The sequence below is a fragment of the Macaca nemestrina genome, chromosome 9 (genome assembly GCF_043159975.1).
Source record: "Macaca nemestrina isolate mMacNem1 chromosome 9, mMacNem.hap1, whole genome shotgun sequence".
In the NCBI taxonomy this organism is placed as follows: Eukaryota; Metazoa; Chordata; class Mammalia; order Primates; family Cercopithecidae; genus Macaca; species Macaca nemestrina.
Genome location: NC_092133.1, coordinates 80,481,800 through 80,501,264, shown reverse-complemented (window position 1 = coordinate 80,501,264; position 19,465 = coordinate 80,481,800). Strand labels below are relative to the sequence as shown.

The window sequence follows — 19,465 nt, the reverse complement described above, 5'->3', positions numbered from 1 at the left end:
TTAAGTCACTATGATTGTCTTTAGACTCTTAATAGAAAGTTTCTACTAAAAATTACTCATGACTCATTCTTTGCTCTTTAAAAAGCAGTCTGTGGAAGGGGAAATACTATAAAGGTGACTGGGCCAATTGAAAAATAAAATTGGAATACAAATGGTAGATTAAACTATTGCATCAATGTTAAATTTAGTAAAGTCCATACTGTGCAAATTTTTTTTTAAATCCCTATGATTGGGAAATACATGTTGAAGTATTTAGGAGGTAAAGGGCCATAATATGCATATAAACATATATATACATATTCATTATATACATATGTATGAAAGACAGCAAATGATAAAATGGCACAAAATATTAACAACAGGTAAATCTGGATAAAGAGTAGATATTCTTTGTACTATTCTTGGTCTTGCAACATTTCTCTGAGTATAAAATTATTACCAAAAAAACCCAAAACTTTTTTTAAAACAGTCCCAGATTTCTCTTATTCATGCCAAATAATTCAAATATGTATCTCCTCAACCCACTCCATCATGTCTCATCCATTACCTAGAGTAGTGACCCCATCAGAGAGACAAGGAATATACACAACTTACTCTATATAAAGAAATGGCGTAAGAAGTGAGGATTGCCAAGAGGCTTCTTGCAATCTTCCATCTCCCATGAAGTAGCATGTTCCTAACTGTGCTCTCTGAAATGTACTCTGTCCTGATCTGTAACAGATGGCTGGATGATAGACTCCTTTCAGTTCTGGATCTACTCTTCTCATGTAATATTTAGCAACAAATCTATCAAATTAGCATGCTCATGTGATACCTGAAGATTAGATGTTCCTCCTACAAATGCCCATGGTTTAGCTGGGTATTCCTAGCTATAGCAATTATTACACTATTTTATTTTTAAGATCATGTTTTCCTGTGTTCTACTTTCTCCACTAGACTGAGAGCTCCTTGAAGACAAGGAGCACAAAATATTCATTTATTTATTTTAATTCCTAAAGATTATTCTAATACATGGCCAGGTGCAGTGGCTCACGCCTGTAATCTCAGCACTTTGGGAGGCCAAGGTGGGTGGATCATCTGAGGTCAGGAGTTCAAGACCAGCCTGACCAACACAGAGAAACCCTGTCTTTACTAAAAGTACAAAATTAGCCAGGCATGGTGGTGCATGCCTGTAATCCCAGCTACTCAGGAGGCTGAGGCAGAAGAATCGCTTGAACCCGGGAGGCAGAGTTTGCAGTGAGCCGAGATTGCGACATTGCACTCTAGCCTGGGCAACAAGAGTAAAACTTGAGAGTTTCAACAAAGATTATTCTAATACATAAAAGAGTCTCAAAAACGATTATTCTAATACATAAAAAGACACTTAATAAAAGCTATTGGGTGAAGAAATAAATATCACTGAAAAATCTTTCATATCTTTACTAAACGTTACTTTTTTTGCCCTTGGATATAGCAGTATGTATAGAGTCTTACTCTAATTCAATAGCGAAGGAGACATAACTTCTAGCGGTTGCTGATAAACAAGTGAAAATGCCTATGACCTTATACACAATCCCAAAATCTTGTTTACTTCAATAATTATCATTATAATTTCATAAAATATGACCAATAAAAAGTAAAATATCTTGGGCCTGAGTCTCAACCACACCTTAAAATTAAAGTACATTATATTTAACCAATAGTACAAACAGTCAATACAACGCAAGGAACACTTCAGTGACAAGAAAACACGTCATAGTCTAGAGAGAACTTTATTCTCTGTTATCAAATAATCTAAAATTATGTAAGGTAAGAACACTGAATTGAGTAAACAAATTAAAATCTAATCATTTTACTGGGAAAGGGCAGTTTTTCAAATGCTATAACGAAACTTGCCAAATAGAAGAGTATTCAACCAGAATGTACATAAAGTACTCAAAAAAAAAAACTGTGTAAATAGACATGTATCTTTATCCAAAAATGATTATATGGTAATACTTCAAAATGTCCCAGAACCAAATGTCAAAATACCAAATGCTTTTAAAGTATGTTTCTGAATTGTATTAAGAGGAGGAAAATACAATGTTTCTTACTCAGCTATGTATTCTGTCCGTATTCTTGCTGTCAATTCCCCTAGTTCCCTTAAGATCTCCCCAACTCATGGAATAAAATGCACATGACAATCTGCAATAGTTCTCAAACCCGTCCTGTCCTCTCCTCATTTCTTAATCTAGAATCTTACTAGCCAGTATTCTAGCACAGGCCTACTTAATTTTCTGCCTTCAGTTTCTTCCCCTTCAATCCATTTTTTACACTGTTCCTGAGGTTAATATTCTAAATTCTAATTCTGATCATGTCACTCTTCAATTTTAAAATCCTTCAATAAGTCTCTAAAGTACAAATACCTAAAAACAGCAGCTTATATTTATTAAGTACTTGTGTGCCAGGTACCAATGTTACCTAATTTAAACCTCACAACAATCCTACAGTGTAGATATTTTTATTATTCTCATTTTGCACATTTAAGGAAATTGAAACTTAGGGAAATCACATATAGATGCACAGTTAATGAGTGCATGCAGCTAAAATTACCCAAGCCTTCAAATTGCGGCTTTGGTATTCCTTTACAGCTGCTCCCTCTTGCCACTAACCAACAAAGCCTGCCTTCCAACCAGACCAAACCACCTAAGGATCTGTAACCATAAGATGCTCTTTCAGGACTCCTTACCAGAGTGCACATTACTCCCTTGACTCAAAATGCTACTTGTCCACCAGGGGAATTCTCTGCAAAGCGTTCCTCCTTTCTTTCCCACCTTCCCTACGGAAAATCCCCTGGACAGAATAACATAAGCCAAAATGATATACACATCCCACTATCAACTTCAAAATGCTACAATACAGAGTACTCAGATAGATTTTCCAAGGTGACGTCCATGTGACAATCTAGTGCCAGCCTCATAAACCCCTAAATTCATCAGAAAGTAAAGATCAACTATAAAGAAACATATATTCAAAAGATAACATCGAAAAAGAAAAAAATAAAGCGACAGCAAAAACAAACAAAAAAAATGTTCTAAATACTTTTGTAAAATATTCACAAAATATAAATTCAGTTATTTTGAAATACGTGCAAAATACATTTAGAATAAGGGGATCTTAAGTTTTAAAGTAGAAAATAATGCAAATTTGGACTTTTCTTTAATGGCACAAGTAAGACAAATCCTAAGATCTACTATTAGCAAACCAAAAAAAATGTCGAGACTAAAGGGCTCTTCTATGACTACGTCTGGGGTCAAAAAAGAATTCTTCAATACTAAACAGCTTGTGCTTATGAAACATATTAAATGATGCAGAGGTACAGTGATTATGTTACCACATCTTAAGCATCAGCATATTATGTCAGTATCTTCCAGGAACATGAAACAGTGATATCAGGAGTTTCTCCTGGGTATTAACTGACAATTAAACAGCATCTTCACAGTACTACTCAACTATATTAGGTTACAATTCCACACACTAATACTCAAATTTTGTCTATTCCAGTCTCAAGATCTTCCTGTAGCTAATTGCTCCTATACTGTCATGTGAATAAATAAGCACCAAACGTTACCTGCAAACTTTTAAACTCTTTTCTAGCACATTAATAAAACATCTACAAGATCATTTCTGGCACATATCCCATCCAGAGCCCTGTTTCCATACAACCTTTCTTGCCTTTTCCTTGTAATACTAATACATCATCTTCTTAAACCTTAAATAAATTTTTTGTAAGAAGTAAAAATTACTTCATAACAATGTCATCTAATTGAGATATTTAGGAAATCGACCTTTAATGGATACAGAATAATCAGTCCGTGGTTAAAACACTATTCTTGGGTGGTCAACTCAAAACTGTATTTTGTGTTTGACATTTGGCTATAACCAAAATGCATTTCCTGAATACGTGTCATGTATAATACCCAGGACCAGGTAGAGTACTTACGCTGACGGGGCTTTTTATAGTGGTTTACTCTAGATATTAGACCTAGCCCAAGGAAACAGTAAAGAGAATGAAGAGAGAAGAGATACCTCATAAAGACTTGACAACAAATGGAAAATGAGAGATAAGAGAAGTCTGGATTACTCCCAGGTTTATACTTCGGGCAACTGAATGACTGGCAGTATCATTAACTAAGATGGGAAAATTAGCTGAATACATGAACAAGAGACAGTAAAGACAGCTGGAAAAGAATAGGTATGAAAGAGAAACATGGCCAGGCATAATGGCTTACACTTGTAATCCCACCACTTTGGGAGGCCAAGGTGGCCGGGTCACTGGAGGTCAGGAGTTTGAGATCAGCCTGGCCAACATGGTAAACCCCCGGATCCTACTAAAAATACAAAAATGAGCTGGGTGTAGTGGCAGGTGCCTGTAATCCCAGCTACTTGGGAGGCTGAAGCAGGAGAATTGCTTGAACCCACAAGGCAGAGGTTGCAGTGAGCAGAGATTGCACAACTGCACTGGGAGACAGAGCAAGACTCCATCTCAAAAAAAAAAAAAAAGAAAGAAAAGAAAAGAAAAGAGAAAGAGAAACAAGAAAGTGATGCTTTTGAAGGCAAAGAAAGTTCAAGAACATGGGCATGATGGTCTAAGGTTCACAGTGGATTTAACAATTAAGAACTATGTCAACAGATAGACATAGTTTCTGTAAATAGAGGAAGCAAAAGTAAAATGTTCTGGGGGAATGAGTACTACACAATCAAGGCAAAAAAAAAAAAGAATGTGTGAAGCATGTTTCAAACAGAATGTAGAAGAGTTTTGCTGGATGAAAGGTTCATGTAGCAGAAGACAAGAAAACGAAGTCTGAGTCAAGGGCTTTGAATTCTAGATTTTATTCTTGGAGTTTATTCTGTGAATAGGAGAAGGAAAGGCAAGTAACATCTTTTTTCCTTTATAAGACAATTTTCTCAACGCTTTCTGATGACACAGTACATGAGGAACTGGAATGACAAGAGTTAAGGCAGGAGAAGCTACTAAGAGGTCTTACAATTATCTAAACATAGTAATGAGGACCTGAAAGAGACTGGCAGTAGCCAAAGTAAAAAATAAGGAATATGTGAAAGAGATATTCTTTATTCCCAGGCTGCCTGTGATACTGTGATATGACATCATATCCCATATATAACATATACTTGGTCTCTGCCCCTGGTTCCTGACACATAACTCCTAAAACCCATGGAATCTCCAGAGTGATGAGTGAGTGTCTTTTGTATGCTGATGAGGACTGCTAGTTGGGGACCCCTAGTTAACCTCAGGATGGAAGCTGGTCACCAGAAAGACCAGAGCATGAGTACAGGTTGGGACTTTTTAGCCCCATCCCCCAACCTCCAGGGAGGGGAAGGGGACTGAAGGTTGAGTTAATCACCAATGGCCAATGATGTAAGCAATCATACCTATGTAATAAAACCTCCATAAAAGGCCAAAAGGACAGGGTTCAGAGAGCTGAATACGTGGACATACCTGGAGAGTGGTACACCCAGAGAGGGCAGAGAAGCTCCACGCCCGTTTCCATGAGCTACCCTATTCATCTCTTCCATCTGGCTGTTCATCTATATTTTTTGTAATATGCTGTTTAATAAATGGGCAAACATAAGTAAAGTGTTTCCCTAAGTTCTATGAGCTGCTCTAGCAAATTAACTGAACCCAAGAAGGGGGTCGTGGGAACCCCAATTTATGGCTGGTCACAGACACAGGTCACAACCTGGAGCATGCATCTGAAGTGGGAGTGGGGGACTGTCTTGTGGGACTGAGCCCTTATCCTCCAGGATTTAACACTATCTACAGGCAGACAGTGTCAGATTTGAACTAAATTACAGGACATCCAGCTGTTCTTCACTGGAGATTCTGGTGTCAGAATTGCTTGGTGTCCGGCAAAACAATCTCCATACATTTAGTTTAAGAGGTGCTGTGTGGCCAAGTGCTGTGTGGCTCACTCTTGTAATCCCAGCACTTTGAAAGGTCGAAGCAGGAGGATCACTTTAGGCTAGGAGTTTGAGACCAGCCCAGGCAAGAGAGCAAAACTCCGCCTCTTTAAAAAAAAAAAAAGAGTTACATAGGACAGGTACGGTGGCTTGTGCCTGTAATTCTAACACTTTGGGAGGCCAAGGTAGGAGGCTCCTAGAGGCCAGGAGTTTGAGACAAGCCTGGGCAACTTGGCAAAACCCCATATCTACATAAAAATGTTATAAAAAGAAAATTAGCTGGGCATGGTGGCACACGCTTGTAGTCCCAGCTACTCGGGAGGGCACATCACTTGAGCCCAGGAGGTTAAGGCTGCAGTGACCTATAATCAAGCCACTGCACTCCAGCGTGGGTGACAGAACAAGACATTGTCTCAAAAAAAAAAAAAAAAGGGGGTTATATTGAGTGGTATTTGAGAGTAGGAAAAAACACTGTTTTTTTCTTTTTTTTTTCTATGTTCTAATAGTGCCCTATATATTCACTATTACTATATTACCATACTCATCACATTGTACCATAATCATTTGCAGACGGGGACCTTCTGTTGTTCAGCCCCTTATTACTAACACTAACAAGTCAGGAACACAGGAAGTGGCTAAAAAAATGTTTGTTGGACTCAGTAACTCATCAGATGTAGAAGTAAGACCTACAGATACTACCGAGAAACCTAAATGACTTGTAAGATGGTGACAGAGAAAACACTAATGGAGAAGCCAAGAGGGGGATCAAGTTTAGGGGATGAGTTAGTTAGGGTAGAGGATGGTTAAGGTCAACATCCAAATAGAGATGTCAAAGAGGAAAAAAAAATAAAACCAGAAGAGGAAAAAATTCAGACAAAAATAAGAGATATTTAGAAAATAAATCAACAAGTCTCATTATTTGCTCATGAACAAAAATATTTAATAAATATGAATTCCTAACAGTTTAGGATATGACTGTCTTTAAGAACACTATTCAAATTGTTCATTTGTATATTCTGTACAAATTGAGGCGTAAATTCCCAACCAAATGGGTCAATCAAAACTGGGTTAACACTGAATAATTACTTGCATTCAATAAAAAAGTTATCGAGTGTCTATAAGTTGAGGGCAAGAGGAACCTGTCACGAAAACAAACAGTAAGATACAGCAAATACTATAACAAAATAACTGCATAATGTTAACAGGAACACAGGTAACAGAATATAACGAAGGACAGACGGAAGAGGCATAATGAACATATGTCTAGCAGCTTTCCTGGAAGAAGAGGCATCTATGTTAGCCTCTTAAAAAGATAAAGTGATGGCCGGGTACAGTGGCTCACATCTGTAATCCCAGCACTTTGGGGGCCAAGGCAGGTGGATTACTTGAGGTCAGGAACTCAAGACCAGCCTGGCCAACATAGTGAAACCCTGCCTGTGCTTAAAATATAAAAAATTAGCCGGGCGTGGTGGTACGCACCTGTAATCCCAGCTACTTGGGAGGCTGAGTCAGGAGAATTGTTTGAACCTGGGAGGCGGAGGCTGCTGTGAGCAGAGATTGTGCCTTTGCACTCCAGCCTGGGCAACAGAGCCAGACTCCGTCTCAATCAATCAATCAATCAATCAATCAATCAATCAATAAAAGATAAAGTGATTTAATGAGAAGACTGAGAAGATGAATGGTATTCTACAAAAAAAGAAATAGCGGCCGGGCATGGTCGCTCATGCCTGTAATCCCAGCACTTTGGGAGGCCAAGGCGGGCATATCACCTGAGGTTAGGAGTTCCAGACCAGCCTGACAAACATGGAGAAACCCCGTTTCTACTAGAAATACAAAACCAGCCAGGCGTGGTGGCGCATGCTTGTAATCCCCCGAGGCAGGATAATCGCTTGAACCTGGGAGGCATAGGTTGCAGTGAGCCAAGATCACGCGGTTGCACTCCAGCCTGGGCAACAAGAGTGAAACTCTGTCTCAAAAAATAAAAAATAAATAAATAAAAAAAAGTAATAGTATGTGCAAAAGCCAAGAGATGCCAAAGCATTTCTCATTTTCATGGAACCTCCTCTTGGAGGACTATCTGTATGCTAATAAAAAATCTGATCTTTATTCTATAGCCTTATGGTAAGAAACATCACATGTGCATTAGAATCCCCTAGGGAGGTTGGGCACAGTGGCTCACGTCTATAATCCCAGCACTTTGGGAGGCCAAGGTGGGAAAATGGCTTGACATTAGGAGTTTGAGACCAGCCTGGCCAACACAGCAAGACACCCTAGGGAGCACTCCAGATCCCCTAAAGCATGTGCAGGCAAAAGGTGGGTAAACAGGAGCGGAAAGGAAAGGAAAGGAAAGGAAAGGGAAAGGAAAAGGGAAAGGAAAGGAAACTAACTTCTGTAGAGAATAGGGAGACACAGAAGATTTTTTTAGCAAAAACACAACCTAGTCAGATCTGTGTTTCGGAAATCCGCAAGTCAGGGGCATGGATCAGTGGCTAAGGGAAGAAAATCTGGAGAAAGACCAATGAAGAGGGTTAAGAAGCAACTGCAATGATGCTCCAACACTAAATATTGACTACTACTTACTTAAACATAAATGAACCACGAAAAGGGGCATATAAAGTGCTATAACTGTACTATGTGCTTTCAACATAGTTTCTGAAATCTCAAACATCAACTCAATAATCATAAGCAATTACAGTAAAATGAGATCAGGTACATTAGAAAAAAAGGAGTGGTAGAGAAGAGTAGCCGTCAAAATTTCCCTGGAATAGTTGCTCATTTATTCTTCAATTTAACTTTTATTTTTAAAAAGGTAAAACTACCATAACAAACACGTTGCTAAATCAAAATTTCAAACCTACTACAAGGCAAGCACTGCACAAAACTGCAGTACAGTCCATCATGATGATGATGATGGAGCTTGAGCGCACAGATTAGGATAAAATTAATTTCATTTATGTTTCAACGACATAGATCCTGTATTTTTTTTCCTCTGTCGAAACATTTTGTTAACTACATATATTTGTATTGTGAAAGTAAAAACCTGGGACCCTAATTTCACTATGCCAAAGAAAAAAGTAAGCTGAAAGCTGAGTCACAAAAGAAGCTGCCTTTCCTTTTGTTTTTGTTGGGGGTTTTTTTTTTTTTTTTGAAGTGTTTTTTTTGGAGTTTCTCTCTTGTTGCCCAGGCTGGAGTGCAATGACACGATCTTGGCTCACCACAACCTCTGCCTACCAGGTTCAAGCAATTCTCCTGCCTCAACTCAGCTTCCCAAGTAGCTGGGATTACAGGCATGCGCCACCACGCCCAGCTAATTCTGTATTTTTAGTAGAGATGGGGTTTCACCATGTTGGTCATGCTGGTCTCCAACTCCTGACCTCAGGTGTTCTGCCTGCCCTGGCCTCCCAAAGTGCTGAGATTACAGGCTGAGCCAGCATGCCCAGCCCCCTTTCCTTTTGTTTCTAAGCTGATAGCTACCGATAAAAAGTTAAATATGTCCACGCTACAGATAAAAAGTTAAATATGTCCACGGGTAACTACTCAGTGTTCACCTTGTCTTATGTAAAGCGCCAATTTACTAACACTAAACAAATACATAACTGACTATTCCCCTATCTGCTCCTCTTCTTTCACAGCATGTGGATTCAGTAATGTGATAATACCCTCTCTCTTGCCCCTCCAGCCTGCTTTTTCCACTTAAATATTGAAGCCCTCAAAATCATCTTTGGAGAAAGACAGACTTGTCTCCCTGGCATGCATCCTTAACCTTGGTAAAATAAACTTTTAAATAGATTGAGACCTGTCTCAGATACTTTTTGGTTTACAGTATATAAATAAGAATACAAAAAAAGAAAAGCATCCATCTTTTAAAAAAGAATTCCTTGACTGGACATCCCCTCCAGCTACCACCTGTTATTTAGCTTCGCTTTATAGTAAACTCCTTGAGGAACTGTCTATCCCAGTAGTCTACAATTCCTTTCCTCCAATTCTCTCTTAAGCACACTCCAATCAAGTCTTCACTTCCACTACTAAACCAGAAACAACTTAAGGTCACCAATGATTTTCATACTGCTATATCTTAGTCCTCAATCTAACAGCTTCTGACATAGCTGATTACTCACTCGCTTCTTAAAACTTTCACTTGGCTTCATTGATACCACTCAGTCTTAATTGTCTTCCTTCTTTATGGGAGTGTTGCTTCTTGGTCTCCTCTGCTAGTTTCTCTCCCTCTGAAAACATTACAGGATCCCAAGGCTAACTTGTGGGACTTCTCCAGCCACACCCACTCCCTAAATTATTTTAATCCATTCTCATGGCATTACATACTATCTCTCTGCTAATAACTGGAAATTTATATATCTCTAACCCAGACCTCAGCTGTGAACTGCGGACTCGTGCATATCCAGCTCTCTTCACAATATCTCCACTTAGATTACTAACTTAAAATGTCCAAAATTGAACTCATTACTTCCCCTACTAAAACCCTGCTTCTTCTGTGCTCTTACCCTTCTCAGTAAATGTTAACTCCACTTGTCCAGCTGTTCAAGCCAAACTCACAGCCTACATTCAATCCATCATTAAATTGTTGGCTCTGCCTTCAAAATGTATACAAAATGTGAGCACTTCTCCCAATCCCGGCCTAAAATCATCATCTCCCACTTAGGATTACTGCTGCAGCCTGCTAAATAATCTTATTATGTGCTACCCCTGACATTCTCTACATAGCAGCTGAGAGTTCTACTTAAAACAAGTCAAAACTCTGGTGGCTCCCCACCTTTTAAAAACCAGTCTCACTGGCCTACAACGCCATATATGATCAGACATCCCCCCAACCCAACCCACATCTCTGACCTCATCATTTCCCCTCAATGCCTCCACTGGCCTACTTGCCACTCCTAGAACAGGTCAAGCAAGCTTCAGCCACAGGATCTTTGCATTCTAGATCTATCTTCATCAAGTACTCTCTCTCCTAATATCTGCATAGATCACATTCTCACTTCTTCAAGATCTCTGCTCAAATACTAGTTTTTATTACAGCCTTCCCTAACCACCTTAGATAAAACAGCAGCATCACCCTCACATGTTCTTTTCACCTTTTCCTGCTTTACTTTTCTCTACAGCAATACAACAGATGACATATTACACATATACTTATTTTCTGTATCTTGTCATTAGAATGTAAGCTCCACAAAGGCAGAAAATTTGTTTTGTTCACTGAACTATTCCTAGCAAGTGCTCAGAATACATTTCTTGAATGAATGAATGAATGAGAAAAATCCAGACTGAGGATCTATTCTCTAAGACAGGATTGAAGGAATTTAGAATGTAAATCATCTCAAGGTCTGGAAAAACATGACTGCAAGAAAGGCCACAACAATGGCCAAGTCTACAACTCTAGCTAGTACCAATAATAAATAAAGGTTGACAAGCCATACCATAATATTCCTAAAATGAGGAAAATATACCTGAGAAAAAATTTTAAATAAGGAAAAGAAATAAAACAAAAAGATGGCCATCCTTGCCTCCCCACCCCCAAAAAGAAACATCACCTGGATGTTTCCTATAAAGTGGCCTACCAACTCTGACCAAAATATCATCAAGTCCATTCTACAGACTTAAAGAGCTGTTATGAATAGTCCCTGTTTTTCTAAGCTAAGGTTTTCAGAGAAAATTATTATATAACTCCCAACCCTAACACTGGCTGCCAAGAGATAATGGTCAGAGAAAGCTCTCAAATTGCCCTAAAGCACTCAGGCTACAACGAAATATCATTAATATGATGACAACAACAATTCAAAGTACCTTCTGGAATCTGTCTTGCTTCTTTGTCCCTAGCGTATTTACTAGGGGCTTCCTCATCAAAGGTTTTGCTATCTTGATATGGGGGCAGTGTTGGGGAGGAGCGTAGGCAATTCAAAAAAACAGGACTGGAATTTAATTTTGCATTTTAAAGAAAAGCAGGGCCAGTTGTGGTGGCTCACACCTGTAATGCCAGCACTTTGGGAGGTAAAAGCAGGAGGATCAACTGAGTCCAGGAGTTTGAGCCCAGCCTGGGCAACGTGGGGAGACCCTGTCTCTATGAAAAATTTTAGAAATTAGCCAGGCATGGTGGTACATGCCTGTAGTCCCAGCTACAGGTTGAGTACAGGTTGGGAAGCCAAGGCAGGAGGATAGCTAGAGCCCAGGAGGTCAACGCTGCAGTGAGCCATAATGACACCACTGCACTCCTGCCTGGGTCCAGAGACCCTGTCTCAAAAAAAAAAAAAAAGAGAGAGAGAGAAGTAAAATGCTGGGGAACAGAAAACACTTGCTCAGATACAAGATGTCACTGGGCTTTTCAATACCAGGCACCAAAAGAGAGATCACAGAAGGACCAAAACCCTGAGATGCCCATCGTTCCTCAGCTAGAGCCATGCCTTGCATTTCTATTCCCACACACAGAACTCAAGATACAGGGTAGGAGACCATGCCAAAGGGAACAGCTGGGAGCAGTGATGGCAGGGAGGAGAGCAGTAACAACTATCATAACAAAGGGAAGGAAGGAGTAATCACTCATGCTTTTTCTCTTTTCTCCTTCCCACTGTCCTTACCAAGGACAGAAATCAGGTAGATGAAAACAGGACAAGGCAGAGAACAGAGGGTAAGGATGACCTGAAGCAAATGGTTGTAGAAAAAATCAAGAGCAAATTCCTTTACCAAGTAACTCTTTGAAAAACAGACATATGAAGTAAGTTAGGAGCTGACCAAGAAAATTTAAAACAAGCCCCTGTCTTACATAGCTATAAAGTACAAAGAAAACATAGATTCTTAATTATTCGGAATAATCTGTGGCATTTTTAAGACCAACAATCTTCAAAGATGATCCAACTACACTGAAACTAAGTTACTGATCAGTATGAAAAAGTAAACAGGTAAAAAACTTCAGGGCTCATGGATCCAACCTTTAAGAAACCTCTGGCTTTCCAATGGCTCCAAACCTTAATACAAGCAACCAAAAGTCTTTAAAGGTAGAGAAGTAACTCTAGGACATTCCCAAGCAATCAGCTCACCAGAGAAGAGCTAAAAACTCAAAGATTACACCTCACATACTGTGAATGGTCAATTCACTTAAAAAGAGAGGACTGTTCTCATTGGTTGATCTCAATAGGCTGAATCACACCCCAGCATCAGCACCTGTAGCAAGCAGAAGCCAGAAGCCAAAGAGACAGAAAGCCATCAGATACTCAGAGAAAACTTTAGTCAATAACAAAGGAAAGACAAGTTCACCCTATACAACCACAATCAGCTTATGACACTAGGGCACACCAACCACAACTGTTTGTAGCCTGAGGTGGCACCATTCTACATGCTCACATCTGTGCTAATACTTCCCTCCCCTCTGCTCCCTCCCTGATGGCTCTTCCCCCATCCTCCCTGACAGCTGTCATATTCTAGAGCTACTCTTCCTCCACCCACTCTTTCATTTTGGTAATCTGGTGTTTCCCAGTTCAGTCTCTCGACCTCTTTCTGTATTATCTCATCCTATATTCACTCATTCCTCTACTTAGTTCCTATCTTTGACAAGGACACAATCCAGTGGGGGAGACAGATATGTCACTAGAATTAGGTACAATACATCACAGTCAATGCTGTGAAAGAAATATAACAAAGTGCTGTGAGCACATATTCATCCGTCATTACCCTACTCGATGTCTTCCAAATCAATACTCTGCCTTCCCACTCTGTTGTATATCAGTTACTAAATCCTGTATCTTTCCAAAATATCCCGATCTCCACTTCCACCTCAAGGTTTAGGCTTCATTTCTCACATGACTATTTCAACCACTTCCTATTATAAACATAATTCAATATATAGCCACATTGTCACATAAGCAATCTCCCTAAAAGAGATAATATACCGTATCATCCCCTTGGTTTGCAACACTTAATCTTTCCAATGTCTAAGAAATGAAGTCCAAATCCTTGGCATGGAAAATAAGATAATACTTTTGAAATAGCATCTTTTAAAAGCAGGCTGACTGAGTTCCAGTTGCAATGCTTACCACCTATATTATCTTTGGCAGGTCACGTTCTCTAAATTTTCATATCCAAAAAATGAGGATACTAAAAGAATCTTCCTCCTAGGGCTGCTATGAGGATTAGGTAAGAAACTAACCAGCATAAAACCCAGCACTCAATGTTAACTACTATCCTGGGCTGTCTCATCCATCTAGAATGGGAGTAATCTACTCCACAATGGGAGGAGATTACTAAGGCTTCCTTTCATATATTTTAGAATGATTAACAATAAGAGTTAAAGACAACCTTCTGGTTAATATTGAACAGACAAAAATTTCAATTAACCAATATATTGCTGTCATAAAAGTTTTAGTTTATCTAAAACTTACCATAATTTATTAAAAACAAGTACACATTTTTATTAAAGTTAGGTTATTTTGTTCTGTTTTCCTATTTAAGTTCAGAAAAAAAGAATGGAAACATAATAATGTAGTTTTCTATAATATAAAATACACATAAATGAAATTTGATCTCAGTTGTATATTAACTTTCTAAATATATATACATAACAAAATGAACTCTAGAAGCTTAAGAAAATAAAAGTATGCATCAAACAGGTGCATGGCATTCATTCTCAAAAAACACAATCAAAAGACAAAAATCACTGACTTTTTTCTTTTATCTTTTTTCTTTTAAATAGAGATGGGGTCTCACTATGTTGCCTAGGCTGGTCTTGAACTCCTAGGCTCAAGCGATTCTCCCACCTCAGCCTCCCAAAGTGCTGAGATTACAGGTGTGATCCACCACACCCAGCCACACTGACTTTTAAAAATATAACACAGGGATTACCCTGTCTCTATTAAAAACACAAAAATTAGCCGGGCGTGGTGGCGCACGCCTGTAGTCCCAGCTATTCAGAAGGCTGAGGCAAGAGAATCGCTGGAACCCCGGAGGTGGAGGTTGCAGTGAGCCAAGATGGCACCACTGCACTCCAGCTTGACGACAGAGCAAGACTCTGTCTCAAAAAATATATATATATATATATGATATAAATTTAATAATATAAAACCTATAAAGCCTGCAATAAGAAAAAATAGATCAGAAATATTTTTCAAGAGATTAATATATTTATGATGTTAGTGCTAATGAAAATTGGTGAGAAGATTCCAGTAAATGTATGGACGATGGACAAATAAAGGAGAAAATAAAACCAGAAGAATACTGCATTTGCTTCTCTATTATGGACTATGATGTTAAACTGCAAGTAACCTTATCCTCATTTTTAAAAAACCAACTTTTAAAAGCAAAAACCTACAAAGTATGACAGAACTGGTCAACCAAACTCTACTGGAGTCAGTGTAAATCAGTATCTTTAGAAGTAAATCTGGTAATATCTTTCAAAATTAACAAAACCTTCATACCCTGACTTTGTAATCCTGCTCCTGGGCTTTAAGCCCAAAGGAAAGAAGCAAAATGATGAACAGCTATATACTAACTGCATTACCTGCAACATAGTAAACAATCTAGATGTCCAATTATTAAGAAATGTCATTGTAACACTGTATAATCACCTAAAGGTATAAAAACTATAGCAAAAATAAAACATCAAATATGAAAGCAAATATTAAACATTACATTTATGCTTTATCATATAAAATCACTTAGATATGACAAGAAATAAGAAGAAAAATTAAAAGTCTGCTTTGATTTTTAAAATTTATTTGACCATTCAGTTGTTTGCAAGATAAAAAGCCTTTTGGAATTGGTCAGGCCCACACCACTAAGTATGCATTTCAACTTTTTAGAGGCAGTCACAGTCATCAACTTTTTCCCCCAAAATCCTATCACATAGGAGTAAGACAGGCTCTTCTTGCAGACAAGCCATACAAGTAATTTTAGCCATGCTATTAGCCAGCTGCAACCTTCTTATATTAAAATCTCATTGTACCATCAAAACTTAATTGTATGTGAGCTCTCCATATGGTGATCCAGAAGCCACTTGTTATGGGGTATCTGGAGAGAGTTCCCCAGGCACTGAAGTTAAAACTATCTAGCTGAGAGGAATAGTGAAGGTTAGGTTTCTCCTATATCCCCAAATGAATTATCATGTTTCTCAGCCACAAGGGATCTGAGTCCCTATGAGTGGCAGCTATGGATTCAAAGAGGGAGAAAGTGCAAGCAGATTTGCACTCCCTCTGAAAAACTGGCAGCTCCTTCATTTCACCCCAAAGCACCATGGAGTAGTGAAAAACACACAATGAGGAGGTCAGGAGATATGAGATGTAGGTGAGCCTACGCAATCTCAAACAAGTTATTTGTCTTTTTAGGCTGAGTTGTTTAATGGTAAAATTTTTAAAGTTGAACCAAATAATCTGTTAATTCTTTCAAGTTCAATATTCTATTAATTTAATAGACCCTTTTTTCAGTACACATCCAAGTAGCTCACAACCCCCATTCAAATTGTAAAACAATTAAGATTTAGAATTAGGAGACTAGGGTCAAAAGACCTGGACTGTAATCCCTGCCGTTCCTTTCTACGTGCATGACTTTGCACCTCAAAATAAAGTTGTACGACCAATGAAGCAGCAATCCTTATTGGTCATGCCCTGTTTACTCCTGTATCATAAAACTTTTTTTTGTTGTTGTTGTTTTGGTTTTTTTTTTTAATAACTGGGGTTTCATTCCTAACCAGCCTATAATCCCAGCACTTTGGGAGGCCGAGGTGGGCGGATCACGAGGTCAGGAGTTCAAGACCCAACATAGTGAAACCTGTCTCTACTAAAAAAAAAATTAGCCAGGTGTGGTGATGTGTGCCTATAATTCCAGCTACTCAGGAGACTGAGGCAGGAGAATCGCTTGAACCCGGGAGGCGGAGGTTGCAGTGAGCCGAGATGAGCCCACTGCACTCCAGCGCAGGCGACAGTGCAAGACTCTGTACCAAAAAAAAAAAAAAAAAAAAAAAAAAGAAGCCCCAAAACCTGGTGGAGACAGACACATAAACAAATCACTAACTCCCAGCTGACACATACTAACTGCAGAGTGTACGAATCAGTCAAGACAAAAGGGATGAGATGAGATGTCTAGACAAGGCTCTGAAGTGATACTTTCATAAGGTCTTCAAGGGCAAGTTGTTTACTAGGCAGAGAATTCTCAACAAGGAACACTGAAAAACCACAGAGGAAGATGTCATCTTCAGAGAAGTGCAACAGTCTTATATAGAGAGGGCAAGCATAATGGTAGAAGATGACACTAGAATGTAGACAAATACTACTAATCATGAAGGACTTTGAATTTTATTGATATAGACTATGGAGAGTCACTGAAGGACTTGTAAATACGGATTCAAAGTCCCTTCCTCCAAACTACAGTCAAAGGAGTTGAGTCAAAGCAACAAAAAATGCAGGTCTGAATGTGGAAAGGTAGAATTTTTACAGAATTCTTAATGGAGACTTTCTGCTTGCTTTCAGGATGGCATCTAGTGCTTTCTTAACTATGGCTTATGCTGAAGTACGACAGTATGAATTATGGCTAAAGGGTTCAACAAAATGTGCATTTTTAACCTGAAGATTATTTGAAGCCAATGTTGTTTAGAACACAAACGAAAACAAAAAATAATAGTAACGAGCTTTCATAAATTAAGAGAAACAAACAGTAATAAAGTCCAAGAGGAAAAAGACTGATTTCAGGCAAACAGGAATATTTACATCTTTATCACATATGGATGATGGATAAGACATGTTTTGAACCTATCTTCTGCAGGACAGCATCTTAAGTTCCTTTTGGTTAAAGAGCAGCTGCCATCTCTAAAGTCTCTAGTCTAAAAGATGATGCTTTAAAAAAAAAGTCTAAAAGATGATGCTTTAAAAAAAAATTGGCCAAATTAATAGGTTCCGTTATATTTTAATGCTCAGGAGAAAAGGAATGCCTTTCCTATGGCTATTTTAAAAAGCTTAAACCTCAATTTCTCTCACCTATTGGAGTGAGCTACCAATACTAATCTGAGACCACAGCGTCCCTGCATCAGTCATTTCCACTCCGCTAAGGCCTTGTCTGGGAGCAGCCAGCCTCATTGGTCGGGGAGCCCACACAGATGAATATGCAATTATTGAAATGGAAACTTAAGCTTCGCCACCAAGGACCACCACAAAGGAGTCCTTTCATTCCTCCTTTTACTTTATCAAGAAAGTAGATGCATTATTTAAAACTGTATGAAAATACATGTCTAAAGAGAAGAGAGAAGATCTGAACCTACGGCAACGATGTGCCCCACCAAAGTTTCACCTCAGGATGTGTTTTAGGGTGTGTCTTTCATTTAGCCCTGCAATTAAAAAAAAAAATCGAACTCATTCGGGGAGCCCCGGTACTTTCCCCATCCACCCTCACACGCAACCAGGCTCCGAAATCACTGAGTGCCTCAGCCTCGCCCTGATTTCTCCTAAAAGGCGGCGGCGCCCGCGGCCCGAGGCCCCGCGCTGTCACAGCCGCAGGGAGGGCGCCCTCCGGCCTCCCAGATCCGCGCCCGCCCCGCGTCGGGCGGCTCGCGAGGGGCTAGAGAGGCTCACCCTGGAGGCCGGGAGACCAGAGGGTGTCACCGCCTCAGTCCGGGAGCCCGGGCCTCCGCCCCGCCCCGGACTGCGTGCCTGGTCTTGGGCTGCCCCCGGCGCCCGCCGCGACCCCGGTCCCGGCTCTGGCCCTGAGCCCGGATCTCACCGTGCGGAGGTCGCGCTGCCTCCTCGGCCGCGGCCAGGCTGCAGGCCGCCCAGCGACCTGCGGGCCCGAGGACGGAAGGTGAGGCGAAGGGCCGCCCGTCACATCTCCGCCAGCCCAGCCGCCTGAGCCGCAGCAATCAGCATCGCGTCCGCGGCCTGAGGGAGCGCCGGACTCCAAAGCCGCCGCGCCCCCTCCCTCGGCCGGCGCCCGCCCGGACTCCGCCCTCCAAGGCCCACGCACCGCGCGCGCGCAGCCCCGCCCCGCCGCGGGCCCGTGCGCAGGCGCGAGCCTCACGGGGCTACGGGGCCCGCCCCCACCGCCTGATCCAGCCTCAGCCCACCTCTGGCCCCGCCCCGCCCTCACGCGAGGCTTTCCTAAGCTCCGCCTCTGCTTCGGGCCCCGCCCCCTCCACTGACCTTGCCTGGCCGCCTCCTGACTCAGGTTTTTGCTCGGCCCAAGCAGTGACGCCAGTCTTGCGGCTGACCTCACCTCTAGCCGTCCCCTGGACTACATTTGCTGCTTGACCACTGTCAAACCTGACAGCTCCTCCTCCAGGATGTGAAAAGTGAGGAGTGATCTCAGTATTGGACATGACTGAACCACGCACCTGCCTACCGCATCAAAACACAGGATCTTGCTAAGGCTGAGAGGAAGGGCACCCCAAGTGCTGATCTGGTTTTCCTTTTTTTTTTTTGAAACAGGGTCTCGCCCTGTCACCCAGGTTGGAGTTCGGTGGCGCTATCACCGCCCACTTGCAGCCTCTTGGGCTCAAGTGATCCTCTCACCTCTGGCGTGCATCACCACGCCTCCGAAATAATTA

At 40.6% G+C, this 19,465-nt stretch overlaps 1 protein-coding gene across 6 annotated transcripts in view; it reads right to left on the bottom strand.

Annotated features, from left to right (window-relative positions):
* LOC105495992 (coiled-coil serine rich protein 2) overlaps window positions 1-18,866 on the bottom strand; it is a 184,757-nt gene extending 165,891 nt beyond the window's left edge. For 5 of the 6 annotated variants that reach the window (XM_011766009.3, XM_024797365.2, XM_011766012.2 and 2 more), the window contains exon 1: window positions 18,646-18,866. The gene's annotated coding sequence lies outside the window, so the exon portion shown is untranslated. Of the gene's footprint in view, window positions 1-18,187; window positions 18,207-18,645 lie in introns of those variants that run through there. The other variant, XM_071069839.1, reaches the window with a different exon arrangement.
* Window positions 18,867-19,465: the final 599 nt, after the last annotated feature.